The following is a 21,598-nucleotide window of genomic DNA, read 5'->3' on the forward strand; positions in this document are numbered from 1 at the left end:
TTTTATCAGCTGTGATGCCACAGATGCTCTGGTGAAAGTTTGCATTAGCATGAGCAAGTACCGAATCATCAGTTGATTAGCTGCGACGTTCAAGATGTCTTCCGTGTTTACTTTTTAGCGACCTTGAAGAGCATGGTGTGACTCTTAAGACGTTCATCAAACTAAAACTAAGCAAATGCAAACCTTACAAATGATCCTGGGATGTTTACGCAAATTAGCACGGCATACCTAGACACTCCTGTTATGCAAATACAATTTTTTTTAAATGCTTCAGGAGGTATATTTGCATCATGTGCCCTTGCTCGATGTGTGTCTTTAAACTGTCTGGATCTCCTCTGATACCTCTGCATGTCCGGCAGGCAAGAAAGCAAGCAGGCGGCCCGTGGGAGTCAGGACTGTGTGATAACGCTTCGCAAATGATAGTTCAGCCCAGGAGAGCACTTGACACGCAATCTTTCTCCACTCTCACATCAGAGTAAAGCAAAGCAAAGCACGAGCAGTAGGGTAAACACCAAAGCCCAGGGCACACAGCACGACCAACAGAGAGCACCATGAAAAGGAGGGGAAGGAAAAGATTTCAGTCCTGTATTCATGGCATGTTCGAATGGCAAGATTGCTGCACAATTACTGCTCTGTCCATCAACAACACACTTAAGCTCCGGGGCCTTCTGAATCCTCCTGAAGCGTCTGTGTTTGTTCTCCTCCGCCCCTCATCCTGGCATTCATACCTGGCAGCTGTAAATAGACACAAGATAATGTTTTGATGGTTAAATTAAAAAAAAGACCTGGCTGAGGGAAACAAATGAACAAGCACTGTCTTTTTGTTTGCTCACCAAAGGTCCAATTCGGTCATGTCTCATTAATGTTTGTTAATAACAGACCAAACTTCAGGTCAAGATTTAACAAGACAGCTGCAGTCTTTCAAAATGACAGCCATCTCAGGCCTGAAATAAACGTCTCAAATTAGGGCACTGAAGGACGTTCTTAGTTTTATGCATGCTGTCCATCGGTGGGTTGGTGAACAGCCAAACTTGTGAACGTTGCACTCCAAATACATTTCAGATCCCATAAATTCTGCTCCACTTTGGAAAAAAAAAATAATTTATGAAATAATTCAGTGACAAGGGCGGCATGGTGGTGTAGTGGTTAGCGCTGTCGCCTCACAGCAAGAAGGTCCGGGTTCGAGCCCCGGGGCCGGCGAGGGCCTTTCTGTGTGGAGTTTGCATGTTGTCCGCGTGGGTTTCCTCCGGGTGCTCCGGTTTCCCCCACAGTCCAAAGACATGCAGGTTAGGTTAACTGGTGACTCTAAATTGACCGTAGGTGTGAATGTGAGTGTGAATGGTTGTCTGTGTCTATGTGTCAGCCCTGTGATGACCTGGCGACTTGTCCAGGGTGTACCCCGCCTTTCGCCCGTAGTCAGCTGGGATAGGCTCCAGCTTGCCTGCGACCCTGTAGAACAGGATAAAGCGGCTTGAGATAATGAGATGAGATGAATTCAGTGACAAAATGAGCACAGAATATTATTCAGAAAGAATTCAGTGAGTCAAACAGTTTCTTTCTTTGTTTTCACAGAATTAAGTAAGAAATAAAACATCTGGAGACATACTGTACTCAGATGTAACCAGAGGGGAACTGTCAGGGCCTTCTAGGCGTTCAGAGTAGCCTAAACATATCAACATTTCAAATGCGATATTTAATTTCTCATCACTCATTATCTGTAGCCGCTTTATCCTGTTCTACAGGGTCTCAGGCAAGCTGGAGCCTATCCCAGCTGACTACGGGCGAAAGGCGGGGTACACCCTGGACAAGTCGCCAGGTCATCACAGGGCTGACACATAGACACAGACAACCATTCACACTCACATTCACACCTACGCTCAATTTAGAGTCACCAGTTAACCTAACCTGCATGTCTTTGGACTGTGGGGGAAACCGGAGCACCCGGAGGAAACCCACGCGGACACGGGGAGAACATGCAAACTCCGCACAGAAAGGCCCTCGCCGGCCATGGGGCTCAAACCCGGACCTTCTTGCTATGAGGCGACAGCGCTAACCACTACACCACCGTGCCACCCTAATTTCTTTCATAATTCCATTATAATTATTCTCTTCTAATTCTAATTCGGCCTCATTTTCTATCAAATTTGCTTCAGAACTGAAAGGGTTACTGTCCTGAAAACATTAAAATAGAGTTATCCAATGAGATTTGTTTTGTTTGTTGTCTCCAGGCTGAGAAGAGTTTAGAGCCGCTTACCCATTGGTTAGGACTTCATTGCCGGGACAGAACGCCATGGCAGTGTATGTTTATGTAGGAAGTGACAGATGAATTAACCAATCAGATTTTGATTTATAGTGGGAGGGACCAAAAATTTATCGCCCTTGGCTTTCTCAAAGGCCAGCGCGAGCTTAACTGTGAGTTGGCGCCATCAGTGCAGCAGTGAAGTCACCTTCCAGCCAGTGTAGCATTCATCAGTAGTGTTAGCAAATGCTAATAAAGCGGTCAAGCCAGTGCTATTGAGGCTAACGACTAACGACCAAGAAACTAAGATTTCTGTCTCCAGACTCTTCTTCCACGCTGCATGCTCACTACAGTATTTTTCACACAGACTTAAGTATTTGTAATATTGTGTAATTTACCGAGTTACTTTTAAAATCAACATCAACAGTTACACACAACAGAGCGACTTTGCACCCTGCTGCTAACCCCTTGCAAAATCCTTTGCCTTGTTGCTATTTTAGTGTCTGCCTAAGTTTTGGCTGAGCTCAAGTCCCAGATCTAATAGTAATGGTTCGCCACTGGATGTTAATAACCTTGACGTTGATTATTTTCCTATCAGAACATATCCTGGAGTGTTGTATTGCTCTGATACTACAGCGATTTGCCAATGATTACAATTTTTCTTTTTTTAACATGACACATCACACTTGATGTCTATGAATAGTTACAGGTCATTTTTGTACATGTAATACACCCACAAAACAAGATACTTCCTTTTCTTCTTTCTATTATAGCCACGATAAAGTCATTCCCTCACTGTTGTCTCTTTTTTCTCTCTGCTGAAGTCAATAAGACCAAAAAAGGAGAAACTCCTCCATCCTGAGGACATCGCAAAACATAAAGCTGCATCTTTACCTTTGACCGTTACAAAAAAACTGACACCTGACACCAGAGACTCCTTCCATAAACGTTAAATAAAGATATTTACAGAAAACTTCACCATTACAATGATTATAGATGTTTAAATGAGCATTTTGTAGCATCGAATTATCTACAGAGTGCCACAGAATGTATTTGGTGCCATATATTGATGTATTTGTAGACTAGTGATTTTCTTTTTTGACAAAAGTAACCTCTTGCATCCTCCAGTTGAGAATTTGATTCATTCTCGGACTTCAAATGAGTGTTTTTTTGTTGTCAGTGCAGCGCATGAAATGAGAAAGGTGAATGAAATTCTCATTTCGAGGATGAAAGAAGCTACACAAAGAATTGAATATATACAGACAGGTGGATTAAATAAGAAGAAGAAGAAAAAACAGCATAAAGCTTGTTAGTACGGTATTGGGCCATCACAAAACACCAGAGCAGCTTCAAGCTCTGGAAGAGGATTCTTCTGAAAGATATTCTCTCAGTTGGTGTTTTGATGACTTTCTAAAACAGGGATTGAAAATTCCTAAACATTTTATTGTGTTAAGACATGGTGAGTGTTAAGGTCAGCGCATTTGATGATGATTTACATCATTTACATCCTCATCAAAGGGCAGCATGGTGGTGTAGTGGTTAGTACTGTTGCCTCACAGCAAGACGGTTCTGGGTTCAAGCTCAGTGGCCAACAGGGGCCTTTCTGTGTAGAGTTTGCATGTTCTCCCCGTGTCTGTGCAGGTTTCCTCCGGGTGCACCGGTTTCCCCCACAGTCCAAAGACATGCAGTTAGGCTAACTGGCTATTCTAAATTGTCCATAGGTGTGAATGGTTGTTTCCTAAGCCCAGAAATAGGAAGGTTGTGGTGGGAAGGGCATCCAGCATAAAACTATGCTCCAATTAATCTGATATGTGGATCAATAGGTGGACCCTGACCTGGCAACAGTGCTGGACAAGGAAGAAGAAGGACACCCTCATCAAACCATTCAGTGGGCAGGGTCATTCTGGAAGAGACCACACCCATTAGGATAGAAATGTTTCACTCATTAACCTGTTTTCTTGGTTAAGCCTCTTCTCTTTTCAGTGTCAGCTGTACTGTGTGCATTTACTTTATGAAGGCGATGTACAACATGCCCAGAGCAGCCCAGGGAGCAGTTGGGGTTTAGTTGCCTTGCTCAAAGGTACTTCAGCCATTCCTGCTGGTCCAGGGAATTGAACCAACCTTTTGGTCCCAAAGCTGATTCTCTAACCATTAGCTTTCATGGCTTCCCCTATTAATCTTTTATTTCCAGTCAGTGGTGGCTGGTAGTCTTTCAAACAGGGGAGGCTGGTTGGTTACGATATTTCCAGATTTTAAAAGAAAAAACATCAATTTTGCCCATACTCTTGCCTCTGATCTGGCTGATCGTTGGCAGCGTCACAAACTGTGAAATAGCAGGTTCTTTTGGCCCATTAGCCTACTGTCCAATATACAGTTAGGTCCATATATATTTGGACACTGACACAAATTTTCTTTTTTTACCTGTTTACTGAAACATATTCAAGTTATAGTTATATAATGGACATGGACATAAAGTCCAGACTTTCAGCTTTCATTTGAGGGTATCCACATTAAAATTGGATGAAGGCTTTAGGAGTTTCAGCTCCTTAACATGTGCCACCCTGTTTTTAAAGGGACCAAAAGTAATTGGACAATTGACTCAAAGGCTATTTCATGGGCAGGTGTGGGCAATTCCTTCGTTATGTCATTCTCAATTAAGCAGATAAAAGGCCTGGAGTTGATTTGAGGTGTGGTGCTTGCATTTGGAAGATTTTGCTGTGAAGAAAACATGCGGTCAAAGGAGCTCTCCATGCAGGTGAAACAAGCCATCCTTAAGCTGCGAAAACAGAAAAAACCCATCCGAGAAATTGCTACAATATTAGGAGTGGCAAAATCTACAGTTTGGTACATCCCGAGAAAGAAAGAAAGCACTGGTGAACTCATCAATGCAAAAAGACCTGGACGCCCACAGAAGACAACAGTGGTGGATGATCGCAGAATAATTTCCATGGTGAAGAGAAACCCCTTCACAACAGCCAACCAAGTGAACAACACTCTCCAGGAGGTAGGTGTATCAATATCCAAATCTACCATAAAGAGAAGACTGCATGAAAGTAAATACAGAGGGTTCACTGCACGGTGCAAGCCACTCATAAGCCTCAAGAATAAAAAGGCTAGATTGGACTTTGCTAAAAAACATCTAAAAAAGCCAGCACAGTTCTGGAAGAACATTCTTTGGACAGATGAAACCAAGATCAACCTCTACCAGAATGATGGAAAGAAAAAAGTATGGCGAAGGCGTGGTATAGCTCATGATCCAAAGCATACCACATCATCTGTAAAACACGGTGGAGACAGTGTGATGGCTTGGGCATGCATGGCTGCCAGTGGCACTGGGTCACTAGTGTTTATTGATGATGTGACACAGGACAGAAGCAGCCGGATGAATTCTGAGGTATTCAGAGACGTACTGTGTGCTCAAATCCAGCCAAATGCAGCCAAACTGATTGGTCGGTGTTTCATAATACAGATGGACAATGACCCAAAACATAAAGCCAAAGCAACCCAGGAGTTTATTAAGGCAAAGAAGTGGGATATTCTTGAATGGCCAAGCCAGTCACCTGAACTCAACCCAATTGAGCATGCATTTCACTTGTTAAAGACTAAACTTCAGACAGAAAGGCCCACAAACAAACAGCAACTGAAAACCGCTGCAGTAAAGGCCTGGCAGAGCATTAAAAAGGAGGAAACACAGTGTCTGGTGATGTCCATGAGTTCAAGACTTCAGGCAGTCATTGCCAACAAAGGGTTTTCAACCACGTATTAGAAATGAACATTTTATTTACAATTATTTAATTTGTCCAATTACTTTTGAGCCCCTGAAATGAAGGGATTGTGTTTAAAAAATGCTTTAGTTCCTCACATTTTTAAGCAATCATTTTGTTCAACCCACTGAATTAAAGCTGAAAGTCGGAACTTCAACTGCATCTGAATTGTTTTGTTCAAAATTCATTGTGGTTATGTACAGAACCAAAATTAGAAAAATGTTGTCTCTGTCCAAATATTTATGGACCTAACTGTACATGATGGTGGTGCTGGGGGGGTATATTTTAACATTTTATATTTTAAAATTGTGGCATGTTGTTTAAAAATTGATCATTATTGAAAGCAGCTCTTTGTCAGGAACCTCAGCAGTAGTGCTGGGTGCCACACATTTCATTCAATGACACTTTCCCTATATTTTACTTATTTTGACTGAGAAATGTTTTATTGACAATTTTGATAACCCTTCACTTTTAATCCAGGTCTGTAGTGTGAAATGTTCTCGGCTGTGTTTTTGTTTAAAAATGTTTTCCAAATTGTAGCTGTGTTTAATTCATATCCAGAAAAATATATATTCCAATATAATATACTCAGCATAAACATTTTAAATAGATTCTATATTTTTGGTCCATCCATGACATATTACTAAAGTAGCCTATTTACTGTTGTTGATGTGGGTCACTTGCTGTTAGCCAATTCACTTTCTCGTACCAGGAGAGCTGAAAGGAACGAGTATTATTCCCTACCTTTTTCACCAAGTCAATTTGAGGCGTTGGTCTACCCTGCTCTTTAATTTTAATTTTTTCCTCGAAAGGAAGACTGGCAAATGGCTTCACCAAAATTAAATCAGCAATGCTTGGCATCCGTGCGCAGCTTTCTTGCTAGCTGACTAGCCCCCTCAAGTTCAAGTTCAATCACTCAAACAAACGAAATTTCTGGAACTAAGATAGCAAACTTGACAACACTATATTTACACTTTATTTACAATGAAAATATATACAAACTAAAAAAGCTGGTAGAAACTGTATGTAATGAATGAAATCGAAATGTAAGCTGATTCTTACAATACACCACAGCACTTGCGAATCCGCATGGGACTGAACTGAAATTCACCGCTGCCTGTCTATAGTTGAAACGAGCTGTCAATCAAAGAAAATATCCGGCCGCTTTCACCAATCACCAGTCTCCTCGCAGAAACTGCCATGTCCCTCCCATGTGAGGCTGGGAGTCCGTAGGCGGGCATTTTCGCAGTATTTGTCCAATAATCGTCTTGCATTTTGATATTGAAAAGCTCATAGCTCCCAAATGCCACTGAAGTGCACTGAGGCTGGGCTGCATCGCGCTGTCACGAGGGGGAAAAACTCACACACACATTAAAGTTATAACAGAATGATTTCGCACTGTAGTTGGGTTGAGCACAAGATTCTGGATCTGAAATAGCAATGTTATAAGGTCGGCTATAACATAAGCCTAGCGCAATTCATCCTACACGATGTTCGTCATTTTTAGAGGAGGCTGAGCCTCCCTCGTTGTCTCAGAGCAATCGCCCGTGTTTCCAGTGTCTTCTGGGTTGGGTCCCTTTCCTAGGGTTTATAGGCTAAGTAAGTACAGCCAGCTAGCCAATCCTGTGCCTCACTGCTTTTGGTCATGGACAATTTAGAGTAGCCAATTAGCCTAACTGCATGTCTTTGGACTGTGGGGGAAACTGGAGCACCCAGAGGAATCCTACACAGATACAGGGAGAACATGCAAACTCCACACAGAAAGGCCCCTGGGCTTGAACCCAAAACCTTCTTGCTGTGAAGCAACAGTGCTAACCACTGTACCACCATGCCCCCGTTAATAGTTACATGTAATTTTTGTACATGTACTACATCCACAAACCAAGATAGTTCTTTTTCTTACTTCAGGTACCAACAAAGGTCCTGCACCTTTTGATTGAAGCAGGGATGGCAGATCATAAAAGATCAAATTTTACTGGGGATAAATGCAGTATGGATAAAATAGGGGAGATGTAGTCATATCTTCTGTTTCTAGTAAGGACTCTAAATCCTGCATTCTGGACTAACTGGAACTTCTTTTGCACCCACTGGAACATCCAGACAGCGAGACATAATACAATAACCTTTAAAATAAAATTAGTTTAAAGTTCCATGAATGCATATGCAAATCGAGTTCCAAAGCTCTGCCCAAAATAAAAATAAAATTGTAATGCTGTTTCCTTGTTTTCCTTGTTTTCGCATTTTCATTTCAAAACAAAATGGAAATGGAATTGATTTCTCAATGTTTTATGAATATATTGTTCATTTAAATGTACAAAAGCACATTGCTGGATGTATTAAAAACAGCCTTGACATGTCAATAGAGTGGCTACAGCATTGTCTATCACATAATGACCTCTGTTTTTGTTTTGCTGTTTCTTTTCCAGTGCATCTAAGGAAACTCATTATTTGAAAAAGCAACAACCGACTCCTGAGCTGACAGCTTATTAGTCCTCGTCCTTTTCTTTCAAAATACATCTGAGTGTGTAATTAGATCATGTCTCCTTATTCCTCCCACTCACTGCTGCTTCTGAGTGAAAGCTCCATATTTTCACCTCGCTTTTCATAACTATACTCTCTCTCTCTCTCTCTCTCTCTCTCTCCATAAATATGCTTTTAAAAGGAATTGATTTTCTCTTTGGAGTGTTCGGAGACATGAGAAATGATAACAGCACACGTGTCAGAATGAATTAATGTTAAGAATCAAGATGTCTAAAACAATGGGTTTGTATCTGCTTTTAACGTGTCCTGACAATTTGGGAATGTTGTTATAAATAGCTCTGGTTATGCAAAAATACAGAAATTGTGATTTAAGTGTCTTCTTGAACTCCTTTTTATTTTTTGTTTTGTTTTCTTTCCTTTGGATTTTTTTTTCAACATAGCTCGTTGTGTTTCAGAGATACCAAAAGGTCCTGTGTCATGAAAACTTTACCATAATGTAAAACTTCTTGATTGTCGCTCCAGTGCTGATGCTGGAGGGAAATTTAACTTTAGCTACAACTGAGTTGCTAATCTAAGGTCAGCTCTACCATAATTAGCCAGCTAGCACACTGGCTTAGCATTCACGCTGAAAAATGGAAACAAGCTATTTTAAAAAGTAAGAAACTCAGCCTCCAAGTCTTTCTCTGAACTTCTTAGTCCACTCACTTCTTAGTCCACTCACTTCTTCTCCACGTCTGCATTTGACACGTACCATTTTAGATGTAAAACTTAACGAGTTAATTAGAAGATTCTGATTGTCTCCGAGAGGGTGGATCTACCCTACAGTGATAAGGAGAATGAATCAGGATTGCTGTAGCACCTGAAGCAGCTGGATGCCAGCACGCAGCTGTGGACGCTCCACAGGGGAATCGCACTATCATCCCTGTCTCTCCTGATTGAATGAGTACTTTACACCCACTCATTATCATTAACTATGCAGACAGGCAGCTGACCAAAAAAAAAAAAAAAAGGATTCAGGAGTGCAGTTTCTTAAAACGAGTTCACAGCACCATCACAGCAATGGAGAAGCAGAGCCGGTACTAATGATATTTCAAATTCAGAATAAAAGGAACTGGAAGGTGTACAGTCCTCTAGAAGGTCAGAAGTTCAGAATATAAATACCAACTGTCTATGGTGTGAAAAGCTATGCAGAAAGGGATGCATATTTTGTTTGTTTCATTGTTGTGGGAAAAGAATTGGCTCTAATGCTCTGGTTTTCAATGTATCCTTGCAACATGTATGGATAGTATTTACCTAAAAAGGCTTTAGGCAGCATGTGCTACTTAATCTGAGGTAATTTACGTCAGCTTTGCTAGAAGTGAATTTGCTTTCACTACCTCGCCAGATCTATCAATTGCTAACTAATCTGGGGTAATTTACAGTGGTGCTTGAAAGTTTGTGAACCCTTCAGAATTTTCTATATTTCTGCATAAATATGACCTAAAACATCATCAGATTTTCACACAAGTCCTAAAAGTAGATAAAGAGAACCCAGTTAAACAAATGAGACAAAAATATTATACTTGGTCATTTATTTATTGAGGAAAATGATCCAATATTACATATCTGTGAGTGGCAAAAGTATGTGAACCTTTGCTTTCAGTATCTGGTGTGACCCCCTTGTGCAGCAATAACTGCAACTAAACATTTCCGGTAACTGTTGATCAGTCCTGCACACCGGCTTGGAGGAATTTTAGCCCATTCCTCCGTACAGAACAGCTTCAACTCTGGGATGTTGGTGGGTTTCCTCACATGAACTGCTCGCTTCAGGTCCTTCCTCAACATTTCGATTGGATTAAAGTCAGGACTTTGACTTGGCCATTCCAAAACATTAAATTTATTCTTCTTTAACCATTCTTTGGTAGAACAACCTGTGTGCTTAGGGTCGTTGTCTTGCTGCATGACCCACCTTCTCTTGAGATTCAGTTCATGGACAGATGTCCTGACATTTTCCTTTAGAATTAACTGGTATAATTCAGAATTCATTGTTCCATCAATGATGGCAAGCTGTCCTGGCCCAGATGCCGCAAAATAGGCCCAAACCACGATACTACCACCACCATGTTTCACAGATGGGATAAGGTTCTTATGCTGGAATGCAGTGTTTTCCTTTCTCCAAACATAACACTTCTCATTTAAACCAAAAAGTTCTATTTTGGTCTCATCCGTCCACAAAACATTTTTCCAGTAGCCTTCTGGCTTGTCCACATGACCTTTAGCAAACTGTAAATGAGCAGCAATGTTCTTTTTGGATAGCAATTGCTTTCTCCTTGCAACTCTGCCATGCACACCATAGTTGTTCAGTGTTCTCCTGATGCTGGACTCATGAACATTAACATTAACCAATGTGAGAGAGGCCTTCAGTTGCTTAGAAGTTACCCTGGGGTCCTTTATGGCCTGGCCGACTATTACATGCCTTGCTCTTGGAGTTATCTTTGTTGGTTGACCACTCCTGGGGAGGGTAACAATGGTCTTGAATTTCCTACATTTGTACACAATCTGTCTGACTGTGGATTGGTGGAGTCCAAACTCTTTAGAGATGGTTTTGTAACCTTTTCCAGCCTGATGAGCATCAACAACACTTTTTCTGAGGTCCTCAGAAATCTCCTTTGTTCATGCCATGATACACTTCCACAAACGTGTGTTGTGAAGATCAGACTTTGATAGATCCCTGTTCTTTAAATAAAACAGGGTGCCCACTCACACCTGATTGTCATCCCATTGATTAAAAACACCTGACTCTATTTTCACCTTCAATTTAACTGCTAATTCTAGAGGTTCACATACTTTTGCCACTCACAGATATGTAATATTGGATCATTTTCCTCAATAAATAAATGACCAAGTATAATATTTTTGTCTCATTTGTTTAACTGGGTTCTCTTTATCTACTTTTAGGACTTGTGTGAAAATCAGATGATGTTTTAGGTCATATTTATGCAGAAATATAGAAAATTTTAAAGGGTTCACAAACTTTCAAGCACCACTGTATGCTAGTATTTGCTATTTTGACATAGGCCTTGTTACTGTTACCGAAAGCTGGCCTAGTGATTAGCATGTCTGCCTCTTAAATGGGAGATTAAGAGTTTTACTCGCAGTTGGGTCATACCCAAGACCATCATAAAAATGGTACCTGCTGCCATCTGGCAAGGCTTGCCGTAATACAGGTGCAAGTAGGGAGTCAAACTCTTGTGGTTACCAGAGGACTAGTCCCCCACTGTAATCCTAGCTATATAATAGGTGAGAGGGCAATAGAAACAGAGATCAGCGCTGCCCAATGCGCCTCAGGAAACTGCCTGGGAAAACCAGTTCCTGGTGCGGGAGGGACTTATTACTGTTAACCCCTTCAATGCCCTTGGATGAGACACGTACGTCATGAAATCTTTTACCGCTGTGCCTTATGACGGAAGAATGTTTTAGGCATTGACTGTAATTCATATGTGCCATTGTGAAGTAAAAGTAATGTGCCATGTAAGGTACATAAAAAGAGGTGTTTATAACGAGTAGCGTACGTCATAAGGCACAGCGGTAAAAGATTTCATGACGTACGTGACTTGTCCAATGGCATTGAAGGGGTTAACATGCCCTACCTACCCAGTCTGAGGTAATTTAACATTCTCTAGCTATTCTGAGGGCGGCGTGGTGGTGCAGTGGTTAGCACTGTCACCTCACAGCAAGAAGGTCCTGGGTTCAAGCCCAGCGGTGACAAGGGCCTTTCTGTATGGAGTTTGCATGTTCTCCCCGTGTCTGCGTGGGTTTCCTCCAGGTGCTCTGGTTTCCCCCACAGTCCAAAGGCATGCAGGTTAGGCTAATTGGTGTCTTTAAATTGACTGTAGGTGTGAATGGTTGTTTGTCTTTGTGTCAGCCCTGCGATGACCTGGCGACTTGTCCACGGTGTACCCTGCCTCTTGCCCATAGTCAGCTGGGATAGGCTCCAGCTTGCCTGCGACCCTGTAGAACAGGATAAGTGGCTGCAGATAATGGATGGATGGCTATTCTGAGGCAAGTAATATCAGTATTCACTTGAGGTAATTTCTGTTAGCATGTGCTGCTTCTTCTTAATAATTTCTCACTCACTAGGGTCTCATTCATCTCATCTCATTATCTCTAGCCGCTTTATCCTGTTCTACAGGGTCGCGGGCGAGCTGGAGCCTATCCCAGCTGACTACGGGCGAAAGGCGGGGTACACCCTGGACAAGTCACCAGGTCATCACAGGGCTGACACATAGACACAGACAACCATTCACACTCACATTCACACCTACGGTCAATTTAGAGTCACCAGTTAACCTAACCTGCATGTCTTTGGACTGTGGGGGAAACCCACGTGGACGCAGGGAGAACATGCAAACTCCACACAGAAAGGCCCTCGAACCCGGACCTTCTTGCTGTGGGGTGACAGCGCTAACCACTGCACCACCATGCCACCCAGGGTCTCATTCATCTAAGGTAATTTAGGTTAGTATTATTTACTTGCTATTCTGCGGTAAGCTTCCTAGACTAAGTTAATTTGTCCCAGCATTAACTCACTATATACTGAGGTCATCTCTATTAGCATGTGCTAGCATGTGTAGTCTGAGCAGGGGCGCCGCTAGGGGGGGAAGTTAGGACGATTCTAAGGGCCTGGCACTGACAGGGGGGCCTGTGAGGGATATTAATATTATTTTAATAGTATTGCCTTGTGTAAGTTTTTGAAATAAAATATTTCATTTCATCTGTTAAAATATGCAAATTATACATGGTTATGATTTGCTATCACATTTTCCTTTAATTAGTTATGATATTGTCATTTCATCCCTCCTCCCTTTTTAGTAATGGTACAGTCTGATTGTGGGCGGGGACAGTGAACTGTGTAGCTCCGTGTGTGCACAGCGCCGCTATTAGCGCAGCTCACAGCAGCTGGCAGTTTCTTTCCGCGCGCAACAGAGGTGAACATTCTAGAAGGTGCTAAGCAGGAGCAGGTGTGATGGTGGTGAGATAAATTATGAAGTCCAGATATCAAAAACGGAAGGAGAAGCAGCAGAAAGCTGAAAGGGAGAAAAAGGGTCGACAATTGGTGACTCAGTTTTTCCCAGAGAAAGCTAGCCTATTATTCACTGACACTCGATGCCATTACAGCATGTTAGCTAATGATAGGCTAGCAGATTTCATTTTAACCGAATTGGAATATCAAGACAAAACACTTTTCAATAAGCAGTGCAGTGTCATTTTATTTAAATACTTCATGTTTATTGCCATGGAAGATCAGATGAATGTAATGTAGAAGTTCTGCACAGAACTAGCTAAACTTGTGCAGTAAACTAGCCTACTGGGCTAATACGTGAGGTAAAATATTAGGCTAGCCTACATGATCCTGGTGCTAATAACTGGTTTCAAAACTAATGAGGTGCCCTCAACATCCACAGATTCAGCCTCAGGAATAGGACCCCAGCCCTCAACCCAAATCCTAGGAGAAGAAGGTGAGCAATAGAATCCATGAATAAAGGATTTAGGGTTAAAAACTATTTTAATTGCTAGGCTACAGTAAGCAGCATTAGACTATTAAGACTTACATTAAAATGAAAAGACATTTCTTTTTTTTTATGAGCAACTATTCTTAAGGCCTCTGCATGCTCTTGCGACAAGGCTTTCGCAGATAGCTTTTCGCAGACAGTTGTAATTTATCGTTGAGTGGGGAGTAATAGGCGTGCGTGATGTTATTCACCGCTACAACGCAAGGGGGCGCGAAGTCGCGAAATCGCTAGGAGTAGTTGGTGGGTGTGGTTAGTGGAGTGTTTATCCTCCGGTTACTTATAATGACTAGAACTGGAGTCGTATAGATGTACAGTACGTACTTCCTCACTTCCTCGATCAACCACTCTTCGTGCTGCTCCATCTTCGCTCGTGTTTTTAAAAATGGCGGTCGTGAAAACAAACCAAACCGGGAAAGTAGGGAAGCGGAAGTGCATGTACAGCGGATGTAGAGTGGACCAATCAGAGCCCTCTTGTCTGCGACGCTGTCTGCGAGGCTTCTGTGGTGGTCACAATTTTTGGGAGGTGCGCGCAGAGCGTCTGCGAAGGTGGGGGGGCTACGCAGACGCTATCTGCGACACTGTCTGTGAGGACTGCGTTGTCAGCATAAATTGGCCTTTAGGTAACTTAGGATTGGAGTTCATTCAATCAAAATGTTCATGTGTTAAATCTCGCTGGGGTACACGCTGCAGGATCAAGTGAGGAAGTGTCAGATTTTTTTTGGCTTCATCAATTGTCTTTACAAATTTGTAAGTGCCAGTCCAGAACGATGGGCCACAAAGAAACTACCAGCTGCTGTCTCCACAGCTTGTCTGACACTCGCTGGAGTGCAAGAATTGATGCTGTTAAACCGGCAACAGTCTCTCTCTCTCATTATCTCTAGCCGCTTTATCCTGTTCTACAGGGTCGCAGGCAAGCTGGAGCCTATCCCAGCTGACTACGGGCGAAAGGCGGGGTACACCCTGGACAAGTCGCCAGGTCATCACAGGGCTGACACATAGACACAGACAACCATTCACACTCACATTCACACCTACGGTCAATTTAGAGTCACCAGTTAACCTAACCTGCATGTCTTTGGACTGTGAGGGAAACCGGAGCACCCGGAGGAAACCCACGCGGACACGGGGAGAACATGCAAACTCCACACAGAAAGGCCCTCGCCGGCCCCGGGGCTCGAACCCAGGACCTTCTTGCTGTGAGGCGACAGCGCTAACCACTACACCACCGTGCCGCCCAACCGGCAACAGTCTATTCAGTCTAATTCTGACAGTTCTGCATTTAAAATGTTCATATACCAAATAATTGTATCACCTAAACTTGCTCGGCAGCTGATCACGTGGATAGTAAAGTAGAAGTGCCAGCCAAAAACAGACTTCAAATTCAGTTGCTTGCGCTTGAAAATTTTACGGGGGGGGCCCTAAATTGTAATATTCCATAGGGCCCAAGATTTCTAGCGGCGCCCCTGAGCCTGAGGTAATTTATCATTCACTAGCTTATCTGAGATTATTTATCTCAGTATTCACTGTTGCAGTAATTTCTGTTAGCCTTCACTACCTCGTCTGAGGCAATTTAATGTTCTGTAGCGAGTCTGAAGTAATGCATTTTAGCATTCTCTCTTATGGCTTAGGGGACGTGGTTGGGCATAGAAACCGGCAGGTAACATGTGACCATTCCTACCTACTATGTGAGGCATTAATGGCAGCCAACTGAGCAGAGGTTCTGAGGTAATTTCTGTAAGCAAGGTCTTATAATTTCGTATTCTATAGTGACTCTGAGTCAATGTATTTTACCATTTTCTGAGGGAATTTCTGTTAGTTCCTACTGTCTGCGGTATGTTAGCATGTGCTAACTAATCTGACATAATTTATCTTAGCATTCGCTCACTATTCTGAGGTAATTTCTTTTCATATTTAATGTCTGAGGTATGTTAGCATGTGCTAACTAATCTGAGGTAATTTATCATAGCATTCATTCACTATTCTGGGTAATTTCTGTTAGTTCCTACTGTCTGAGGTATGTTAATATTTGCTAACTAATCTGAGGTAATTTATTTTAGCATTCATTCACTATTCTGAGGTAAATTCTGTTAGTTCCTATTGTCTGAGGTATGTTAGCATTTGCTAACTCATCTGATGTCATTTTTGCATGTTCCTACTGTGTGAGGTATGTTAGCATTTGTGACCCCTCACCGAATCCAGGGACGGATGTCGGCTGAAACGAATCCGAGATAATCGCAAAAGAAGCATTTTTTTTTTTATTTGTGATTTTTGTTTTTTTCCATCATGTGCAAGTTGAGATCTTGAAGAATGCAATCAGTATTTCAGATAATAGATTGTTTTGTTGGAAAAGCATACATTTTTTGTTGCAAATTGTCTCGTTTTTGTCAGGACTGTAGCCTGCTGGGGGGTGTGGGTAAATTACCATATGGCCCATTCACATGATGATTTAAGTCTTTTGGGGTTTTTTTTGCCAATCAGCTGTATGATACGAGCTGAGCTCGTGGCTACTTAAGCTGCATACAGGCATGTAATTTCACTATGGAATGAGCAAGCTAAACAGAGCGCAGAGGAGCTGAAACACTGCAAAGCAAACAGACGCACGGTAGTTACATCGGAGATAACCATTTCTAGCAAAAAAAAACGCAACTTCGTTTTCCAGATTGAATGGAATACTTGAATGATCGGATGATACACGGACCGTTCTAGGACTACATTATTCCATCGGAGGCATTGGTGTGTGCAAGGCGACGTTGCTCTTTCTGATGGGGTAAGTTTATTAATCTAAGGCTGTGTGGTTATTTTTGCATGTAACGGAGAGTGTTGTGGTTTGGTTAAGCCTAGGTCACAACCGGGCATATGATTTTTTGGCCGTGCGATTTTTGCCGTTTCCCAAATCGCTGCTTTTTTTTTTGTTCATGGAGAAAGACGCGCGTTGGCCGTAAGTTTGTCTTGCAACCTGAAAAAAACGTAAGCGCCCATAGAGTTTGTTTGACATGACAAAGAACCTCTGCGGCCGGTCTGCGGCTCGAAAATCAGCACGTCACACGCGCACACTCGTGCATTTCACGCGCACCCTCCGTGCGTTTCTTGCGTTTTTTGCGTGTAGACCGGCCGTAGGAGCGCGTATTGTACGGCCGGTTGTGACCGAGGCTTTACATGAAACTAGCGTTGTGTTAGTTGTGTCATCATCGTGCTATCTTTCTTTCTTGCGGTGTGAGTAATTTTTCAACCACAAAACGTTAAAGTATACTTTAGGACTTATTTTTGTACTTCATAATTGTTTTGGGTATACTTTGCATGGAAGGAAAATTGACGTGGTGATCTTTGTTTACATGAAAGTAGTATCGTGCTAGCTCGTAGGGGGTGGGGTTTTCCTTAATGTCTTGCAAATTAGCACCATTATGTGCCCGCCCTGCACCCAGAGTAGCTGAGATGGAAAACTTTGAGGGCGATTTTCTCCCTTTTCTGTTTTGAGGTATACACTTTCAAAAGGCCACACATTCTTCAAATATTGTCAGATCTCCACATGGAAGGCATCACTGGAAAGCTTAGAAACTGTACTTTCTGAATCTGTCAATAACTCAAAATGCCCCCGGGCGGACATGTGTCCCTGGATTCCGTTATCTGACACATTTGCTAACTAATCTGAGGCAATTTATCATAGCATTCCTTCACTCTTCTGAGGTCATTTCTGGTAGTTCCTATTGTTTGAGGTATGTTAACATTTTCTAACTAATCTGAGGTAATTTAGCTTAGCATTCATTCATTATTCTGAGGTAATTTCTTTTAGTTCCTACTGTATGAAGTATGTTATTTCTTAACTAATCTGAGGTAATTTATCATAGCATTCCCTCACTATTCTGAGGTAATTTTTATTAACGTGTGCCATCTAATATGAGGTTATATATTATTTGCAGGCTAATTTGAGGCTAGCAGGTGATGCAATGCCTTTATAATCAGAGCTGTTCAGAGGTCATTTATGTTACTATTTATTCACTATGTTAAAGCAGGCCTAATTTCTCTTAGCATATGCTACCTAGTCTGAGGAAATGTACCATTTTATAGCGAATCTGAGGTAGCATCTGTTAGCATGAACAACCTATTTTGAGGTAATTTATAGTTTTCTAGTTAATCTGAGTTAAATTACCTCATCTTCTCTTAACCTATTACTTTTCTGCGTCACTGACGCTAATAGATATCTGAATGCAAGTGGGATGAAATAAGATGAGAATTTTTTTTTAATTGAAGACTTATATATTTAATCTTTGTGTGTGGGGGGGGAAAAACTCTAATGTATTCATCTCATCTCATTATCTGTAGCCGCTTTATCCTGTTCTACAGGGTCGCAGGTGAGCTGGAGCCTATCCCAGCTGACTACGGGCGAAAGGCGGGGTACACCCTGGACAAGTCGCCAGGTCATCACAGGGCTGACACATAGACACAGACAACCATTCACACTCACATTCACACCTACGCTCAATTTAGAGTCACCAGTTAACCTAACCTGCATGTCTTTGGACTGTGGGGGAAACCGGAGCACCCGGAGGAAACCCACGCGGACACAGGGAGAACATGCAAACTCCGCACAGAAAGGCCCTCGCCGGCCCCGGGGCTCGAACCCGGACCTTCTTGCTGTGAGGCAACAGCGCTAACCACTGTGCCGCCGCTCTAATGTATTATTTAAACTTTTTTATACAGCTTTGTGAGGATTGAAAGCTTTTTATGGACATAGGATCATAAAAAGAAACTGGTGCTGTTTTCAAAGGCATGCTAATGGTTGGGCTCTGGTGGGTTTGGACTGTAGCTTTCTCAGTGTCATAATAAAAAGAATCTCCAGATCCCCGCTTGGTTTGAGCCTGAGTCAGAGGTCAATTGTTTGAAGTGAAAATTGTACCACTAATCCTCATTGTACTGCTACTGCAGAGAGCATGGAAAACGGCCCACCCTTCAACAATTAATGAAGAGTTTTCAAGGTGCCCGTCCACATCACAACATCTAGTGCTCTTATGTGTAAATGGAGGCAAGGACGGTGTGGTCGATAGAGGTTTTTTCCTGTTTGATGAAGTCTGAAACCCTAAACGTGTCTGGAACATAACCTGGCTTTTTTTTTTTTGTCATCAAATATGCACTATAAGTACTTTAAGAAGTTTAACTTTTGAAAATATAACAGCTTTGTGTTTTTTCAGCAAGCCTGAAAGACACACCACCATGAAAAGATTTTACTTGTAGGCTTTTTAAGTTCATAATGATCTTTAATAAGCTACTAAAGCTTCTACAAATATTGAAGCAGTTCAAAAGTATTCCAGCGGGGCTTCAACGAAGCATCGTTTTAATATTAACTCAAATATTTTGAAGGCAAAAACTTATTAATGTTTCAAAGTGGGATTTTCCTGGGTGGGATTTTGAATCTGGCATACAAATATTCAACAAGTGTTTTAAATCTAGGGTAGGAAGTTTTATTTTGGAAGCATTTTTGTTATATTTCTTGAAATTGTCTTTACATCCCAAAAGATAAAACAATGCTCTGACAATCTTATCTCATCTCATCTCATTATCTCTAGCCGCTTTATCCTTCTACAGGGTCGCAGGCAAGCTGGAGCCTATCCCAGCTGACTACGGGCGAAAGGCGGGGTACACCCTGGACAAGTCGCCAGGTCATCACAGGGCTGACACATAGACACAGACAACCATTCACACTCACATTCACACCTACGGTCAATTTAGAGTCACCAGTTAACCTAACCTGCATGTCTTTGGACTGTGGGGGAAACCGGAGCACCCGGAGGAAACCCACGCGGACACCATGCAAACTCCGCACAGAAAGGCCTTCGCCGGCCACGGGGCTCGAACCCGGACCTTCTTGCTGTGATGCGACAGCGCTAACCACTACACCACTGTGCCGTCTGCTCTGACAATAAAAAGAAAAAAAATCTATCATCTGTAGCAGGGCTATTAAACACCCATCCAATTATATTATTCTGTCCGAATGAAATGATCAGATGACCTACCTACCTGCCTATCTACCTATGGTACATACACTCTACTTGTGCACTCAATGGAGACTTCCACAAGGCTAGGCAGACATACTACAGACATATTTCTAAAGCTAGTGAGCAAGTCGACAGCTGTGAGTGTTAACAATATCCACGTTCATTGTTTACATTCATCATGATCATTTCAGGTGTTTTCTTTCATGTGAAGTGGTTGGATATGACAATGACATACAATGCTCCTCCCACCAAGACTCTCTCATTTATTATGAATTTGTCCTCCAGAAGTAATCAGGCAGTGGCACGGTGGTGTAGTGGTTAGCGCTGTCGCCTCACAGCAAGAAGGTCCGGGTTCGAGCCCCGTGGCCGGTGAGGGCCTTTCTGTGCGGAGTTTGCATGTTCTCCCCGTGTCCGCGTGGGTTTCCTCCGGGTGCTCCGGTTTCCCCCACAGTCCAAAGACATGCAGGTTAGGTTAACTGGTGACTCTAAATTGAGCGTAGGTGTGAATGGTTGTCTGTGTCTATGTGTCAGCCCTGTGATGACCTGGCGACTTGTCCAGGGTGTACCCCACCTTTCGCCCGTAGTCAGCTGGGATCGGCTACAGCTTGCCTGCGACCCTGTAGAAGGATAAAGTGGCTAGAGATAATGAGATGAGATGAGAAGTAATCAGGCAGTGCGCGTTCATGTGTTTTGGATGAGTGGCTTTGGAGGGATTCTTCAATTTTTTTCCACATGATCCCAATAAAATCTTGATGGATTCTATAATAGACTGTGTATCAATGTGTTTTTCATGTCAGATTATATGATTGACCTGCATCTGTTTGTCATCAAGCAGTGTGATCTGGACTCATGCAGAAAATGGGCTTGCATAATTAGAAACATTCTTCAAAGGGAGTTTGAGGTAATAAGAATTTTTGTTTGTCCATGAGCATGTTTGCTTTACATTTCCCTCCCTTGTGAGTTTTGTTACTTTACATTACAGACATTTAGCAGACACTCTTATCCAGAGCGACATACAACATACCCGGAGCAGCCTGGGGAACAGCTGGGGGTTAGGTGTCTTGCTCAAGGGCACTTCAGCCATTCCTGTTGGTCCAGGGAATCGAATCAGTGACCTTTTGGTACCAAAGTTGCTTCTCTAACCATTAAGCCATGGCTTCCTTGCTTTTGTGTACATCTTAAGCCATCCTCCTGGTGGCTTTTAGATGAGTGTTGTAGCAGCGCTCACACTCTATTAAAATCTTTAAACCTAAAAATCTTAAAAACAAAATTTTCCACACTGCCAGAACTTTGTCGTTGGCCATCTTTGGTTGCAACATGACAGTGAACCTCACATTGTGTTCCATTACTTCTGATCTCAGCTCACAGCCAAGGAATTGTTTTGCAAGGTACGGTTTTTTGTGTGAGAGCAAAATAAACCTGAAAAACAGTATACTGTTAAAGTCAACATGAAGCATAGTTTTGTCAATAAGAGTGTGCCTGAAGCTTAACTGTTTTTGATGGCTGGAAGGCATCAAAAATATTTCCAGAGAATGCTGTTTTCTGCGATTCAATATTATCATGTGTCTTTTT

The sequence above is a fragment of the Neoarius graeffei genome, chromosome 26, assembly GCF_027579695.1.
Source record: "Neoarius graeffei isolate fNeoGra1 chromosome 26, fNeoGra1.pri, whole genome shotgun sequence".
Classification (NCBI taxonomy): Eukaryota; Metazoa; Chordata; class Actinopteri; order Siluriformes; family Ariidae; genus Neoarius; species Neoarius graeffei.